The following is a 6,844-nucleotide window of genomic DNA, read 5'->3' as shown; positions in this document are numbered from 1 at the left end:
CCCTATATTAAAGTAAGTTTGTCATTGCGGTTTTGGAAAATACAAATAGCGATGGTTTGTTCAAATTTTACTGACTGTTCAGAAAATAATGTTTCCATACAGCAAATATTGTTTTAAATGTCATATCCTGATAGCAATCAATACCTTCACTGCTACGCTATACAATAAACTTCAACATTCTTATTTTTTTTCTTACAAGCGCATTGCATCATGGGACACAGTAGCCCATATCCAGAGGGTTCTGGTTGTACACAACATATTGGCAAAATGTTAAGAAATTGTGCCTAATGTGTACAATATACATACTGTAAAAATAAGATAGTTGTAGTATATACACTCCCCTAAAGGATTATTAGGAACACCATACTAATACTGTGTTTGACCCCCTTTCGCCTTCAGAACTGCCTAAATTCTTCGTGGCATTGAGTCAACAAGTTGCTGAAAGTTTTCTTTAGAAATGTTGGCCCATATTGATAGGATAGCATCTTGCAGTTGATGGAGATTTGTAGGATGCACATCCAGGGCACGAAGCTCCCATTCCACCACATCCCAAAGCTGCTCTATCGGGTTGAGATCTGGTGACTTTAGGGGCTGTTTTAATACAGTGAACTCATTGTCATGTTCAAGAAACCAATCTGAAATGATTCGAGCTGTGACATGGTGCATTATCCTGCTGGAAGTAGCCATCAGAGGATGGGGACATGGTGGCCATAAAGGGAAGGACATGGTCAGAAACAATGCTCAGATAGGCTGTGGCATTTAAATGATGCCCAATTGGCACTAAGGGGCCTAAAGTGTGCCAAGAAAACATCCCCCACACCATTACACCACCACCACCAGCCTGCACAGTGGTAACAAGGCATGATGGATCAATGTTCTCATTCTGTTTACGCCAAATTCTGACTCTACCATCTGAATGTATCTACAGAAATTGAGACTCATCAGACCAGGCAACATTTTTCCAGTCTTCAACTGTCCAATTTTGGTGAGCTCTTGTAAAATTGTAGCCTCTTTTTCCTATTTGAAGTGGAGATGAGTGGTATTCGGTGGGGTCTTCTGCTGTTGTAGCCCATCCGCCTCAAGGTTGTGCGTGTTGTGGCTTCACAAATGCTTTGCTGCATACCTCGGTTGTAACGAGTGTTTATTTCAGTCAAACTTCTATCAGCTTGAATCGGCCCATTCTCCTTTTGGATCAACAAGGCATTTTCGCCCACAGGACTGCCACATACTGGATGTTTTCCCTTTTCACACCATTCTTTGTAAACCCTAGAAATGTTTATGGGTGAAAATCCCAGTAACTGATCAGATTGTGAAATCCTCAGACCGGCCCGTCTGGCCGGTCACCTTTCTTTCCCATTCTGACATACAGTTTGGAGTTCAGGAGATTGTCTTGACCAGGGCCATACCCCTAAATGCATTGAAGCAACTGCCATGTGGTTGGTTGATTAGATAATTGCATTAATGAGAAATTGAACAGGCGTTCCTAATAATCCTTTAGGTGAGTGTAGACGGTAAAATCTAAAATAATAAAATGTAAAATATATCAAAACAGAATAGTCCATGGCCAAGAGAATGCCTCCATGGGGAACTTGCCTAAATGTTTGAGTGACATTTGGACAGGTCATATAGTCATGGGACCAAAAGCTTAGTGTTGACAAAACTACATTTCATCATCCTTTTTCCACTGTGTCAATGTTTCACTGGACCGGTTAAAGCAGAAAAATGTCTTCCGGGACATATCAGACATGAGTGCTGTTGATCATGATCTAATCGAATTAGGCTTAAGACTTTTAGGGCTTGGTTTGCCATAGACCGAACAATCTTCACGCAAAAAGGGAGGGAGAAATGGAGAGCAATTTCCTTGCAAGCCATAATCTGACGCAAATCCCAGCAGGGCAGCAGAGAACAGAGGTCAAGCAACTGTGGGCACTGAAATGACCCCATCTCAGTTTATGAAAACTCGCCAGAGCTTCAGCACTGCACTCACGCTGACCTGCCCCTCTGTTTCCATATTGACAGCAATAACAGTAAACCGAAGACGAGTGCCGCTTGATGTCATTTCATGCTGATACTTTTTTTTTTTTTTTTTTCAAGTTCTTGGTTTTTAGAGACACTGTGCTCCACAAAATAGCCTAGATTGATTTCAGAGTTCTGCTCACGAATATAAACTCTGATTTTTCATTTCTTTGCCTCGTCATTTTTTCCCCCCATTTAATATCAAAGAGCTGTAGAGAAAATGAATGGTTAATTTAAATCTCTATTCGCCACAGGCGGGAAGTCGAGGACACCTTAACCTTCGGATATGGGGCGCTGCCTCAGCAAGTGTGTGGAGCGTTTCATTACTGCCACTATGGAAAAGCATTATCTGCTTGTTATGATTTGCAGGCAGATTATTACAGATGAGATACATAAAAAGGAAGGATATTTATTTGTTTTGCTGCAATGGCAGACAGAGCAGCACAAAACTCCCCCTAGTGGTCACATTAGTAGTCCAATAATACTGCTCCAGACAGCAATAGTACCAATCATTCACGTGACTGTTCGCCTGAGGGGATTCACAATTCCTGCTTCAGCTCAAAGGCCAGGCGGTTATTACACAAAAACGGCACATTTTTAATATACTATTATTTTATATTCAAGCACAATAGGATTTACACCTTCGCTCTGCCTGACTGTCTTTATGAAAATTCATTAAGTTAAAAATGAGCAAAAGGACTTTGAATAATTAAAAAAAAAAGAAAGTTAATTTTCCTTCCTGACTTCTTGGGATTGGTTTATGTTTGAATCAAAACTGGTTTAGACAGTGTTTTCGTTTCTAGTCGTCTCCTGCAGATTATTTACACTGAAAACAGGGTTTTGTTGCGGGCTGTGTTTACACATAAAGCATATTACAGTAGGGGCAAAACAATATGTCCTAAGTTTGCAGTATGTTGTACATCTGTATAGAGGGGCCGTTTTTTTTTTTTTTTTTAAGCAGTAAATTCCAAGATTAGACTTCGAAATCACTTCATCTGCGCTAAAGATTATGTTGGCAAATTAAAACAGGTGTTTCCGTGCAAGAGTGATTAATGTATGACGAGCCAGAGGTGACAACATAAACGGAGAGGTCTGAAAGGTCTCCCATTGCAGTGGCTCATGGTTATCACATACATCCCCAGGAGGAGACGTAATCTCTCTGGGATGCAGGCTGCATGGAGCACTGCCCTCATGACTGGGACCAACGACATTTTTATTGCAGTTGCATTCCTTGACTGTCAGCGCTATTGTGCGGCTGACCTTGAGCTGCTGAGCAACCTTGACCAAGAAGCAGCAGGGCAGCTACTACAGTATAGCGAATGTGAAAATGAAAGGTTACTTAATGAGATGGACAGATACAAGACTTACAGCGGAAAATGAAATGATTAAATGGATTAACAAATGTGTGAAATGAGGAAGCTGTTCTTGGAACAAAGCTATTCTTCACTATTACAACTGCTCATGTTAAAGGAGTTAAACTTCACTGTGTAACTCGTCCCATTTAATTTATGCTACAGACATGAATGATACCGCAAATGGCATGATGGGTGGAATTACTTCACGAAGAGAGAGAGAGAGAGAGAGAGAGAGAGAGAGAGAGAGAGAGAGAGAGAGAGAGAGAGAGAGAGAGAGAGAGAGAGAGAGAGAGACATTCCAGCAACGGCCAAGAAACACATTAGCAATTCCGATCAATGCCCTAGATACTATCCTAGTTAACAGCCGACCTTAACAGCCACCAGAACACCACAGCAACACCTTAGTAACCACCAGAACACATCTAGCAACTATATAAACTGCCCTAACAACCTCCCAGCACACCCCAGCAAACACAGAACTACTACCACAACACATTTAGTTAATACATAAAACACTTGCAACCACCGTAACACCCTAACAATTACCTAACAGTGCCATAGAAACTACCTAGAATCTAGGAACATCTATCTAGACCTTAACAGCCAGCAGGACACCCTAGCAACCACTAGACCACCCTAGATACTACATAGAAACACCCCAGCAACCACATAATGTCATAGCAACTACTCAGAACAACATAGAAACCATCTATCAAGACATTAACAGCTACCAGGACACCACAGCTACTACGAATTGCACTATAGCAACAACAAAAATGCTCTAACAACCACCAAAACACCCTTAGCAACTATATTAAAATGCACTAACAACCAACAACACCATAGCAACCTCAGAATGCACTAACCACCACCACAACAAATTTAGCAACCAACCACAATGCCCTATTAACCACCTAGCAAAACCTTAGTAAATCGCAGAATTTACCATCCCCCACAACACATTTAGCAACCACCCATAACACCCTATTACCCACATAGCCACACATTAGCAACCAAGAGAAAGTGATAACCAGCAGAACAAACTGGAAAACATTACACAACCACCCGGAACACCCCTGCAATGCCTTCACCAGCACCCAGAAAACCCAACCACCCATAATGACATATTAACCACATAGCAACACCTTAGCAACCAACAGAAAGTCTGTCACCTGAATCACCTGAAAAAACTTCAACCCACCCTTGCAAAGCCTTCACCACCATCTAGAACACCCTAGCAACCACATACCAACAGCTTAACAACCTCCATAATGTGCTAACCACCAAAACAACCACCTAGAAACTTCCAAACAATCACTTATCAATGGTTCAGCAATTAAAAAAAAAAAAACACTGAAAATATCTTCGCAAAACACATTGCAATGAATGGTAAATGTCTTATAAATTTAAACCTGATTTTGGTATAAAACACACCAAAATGTTTCCCAATAATTCTGAACAGATCACATTAGAAACAGATGCTTTTGGACAGACAGGTTCACTGACATTTAATGAAAGTGTGTTAGGAGCAGCTCCATGGAGTTTCCATGGCAGACACTTCAGTGTTTACATTCTGTTCTTTGTTAATCTCCAATAAACATTCTCAAAGTTCCTCCAAGCAAGTTCTCAAAACATCGCCATGTGTGTATCTAAACAAAACAGTCTACCGACAACAGCTAAACCCAAATGATATTTGTTTTCCCAGCAGGCCGGTGACGATGGGAAAGCTACTAACTCAAGAACAAAAAGATGATGGATTTGGGAAGACAGGAGTTGGGCACATGATCACCGCGTCTCAAAACAAACCATGAACCATGGGATCTGCATCAGCAGTATTCCCTCCCCTCTCCACCCGCCTTTGGGAAGGTGAACGGCAGGGCTATTTTCCTCACACTTGTATGAAAAGATTGTGTGTGTCAGTTTTCAAAGAATGATGGCTGCTGGTATTCCAACTGCCAGCAATAACAGCTCTTCGCCAGCACAGAGGGGATCGTCACAACACAAATAGGCAGCACACAACCAATATTATGAGCATTCATAATTAACACACAGTAAATAACTCTGAATAAATTAAAGGATCCTAAGTAATGATTTGACAAATTTAGTGAACTGTAAAAGGCCTTACAGGAATATGGGTTCAGTTTAACTCAATAGACAGCATATGCTGATTCTCACACACACACACACACAGACCAACACCGACACACGTTTCTTGAAAAAAGCAAAAGACTGGATTACAGTGAACCACGTACAATGGCAGGGAATATTGGGGACAATCCATTAAATATTAAAATATTCACTGTTTCTAAAGTATAGCTAAAAGACGGTTAAGGATTTTAGTTTGGACAAAAACCTAAATCCTTTCAAAACTATGGAGTCAATAAAGAAATTTTAAATTTTACAGCAATGCCACATTAGATTCAAAACAAAAGTTACCATAAAGAAACTAATGTTTTAAAAGATTTGAATGTTAAAGGTGCATTATGCAACATGTCATGTTAAAAATAGCTGCTTTTCCTAACCCATACATGCTTAAACAATTGGCTGAATGAGCCATTCTCTGATCACTGCGATTGCCTCTATAATCCTGTACAGTAAAATTAATGAGAGGGATTCGGGCTCGCATTTGAGACTGGGCGTGACGTCATGCAAGTTCACACTCACCTGGCTATGTCTGGCAGGTTTGTGTATTCGTCGCCATTCTCTGCATCAGAGAAGACAACTCGAGCGACAAAACTTTAGTCAACTTTCGACAAAAGTAGAAGATGGATTCAAAGAGACCGGCTTGTAGTTCATTCCAAACCGCAACGCAAACTCCACGCAAGACAAAGAAAATAAAACTTTTTATTTTGACGTATGCCGGAAAGCGGTCGAATTTTGTAGTTCTTTTTGTGCTCGGGTTCCTACCCGAAACCCGAAGTTACAAAGTGCTAGTAAAAGCGATACAGACACCTTCAGGCTTCGGCAGACGTGTCATTCAACCTATTGTAAGTCGATGTACCATCTCAATGGGTTTTGGTAATATATTATAAAGGTTGAAGAGTTCCACAGTGTGGCTTTAAGTATAATCATACTTTACATTATTGTTCATCAAATAAATGCAGATTTGATGTGCATAAGATACCTCTTTTAAACAAAAAATCCATTTAAACATTGTTCCATCTCAAATAATATACAAGTTTTAACAAAAATAATTGAAAGTGCTTTTATGAGCATTTTTGTTATTAGCTTAACATTGGTTGAAGGGAAGAAGTGTCAGCCTCCAATCATCTATACTATCTATGAAATGGATGCCAACAGCCACATCACCCTGTAGCCCAAGACTGGTTGCCCACTGAAGCTAAGCAGGGTTGAGTTTGGTTAGTACCTGAATGGGAGACCTCCTGTCCTGAGAAAACCAGGTTGCTGCTGGAAGAGGTGTTAGAGTCCAGCAGGGGGCGCTCACCCAGTGGTCTGTGTTGGTCCTAACGTCC

The sequence above is a fragment of the Pimephales promelas genome, chromosome 9 (assembly GCF_988280905.1).
Source record: "Pimephales promelas chromosome 9, fPimPro1.hap1.1, whole genome shotgun sequence".
In the NCBI taxonomy this organism is placed as follows: domain Eukaryota; kingdom Metazoa; phylum Chordata; class Actinopteri; order Cypriniformes; family Leuciscidae; genus Pimephales; species Pimephales promelas.
This window is presented reverse-complemented; position numbering follows the sequence as displayed.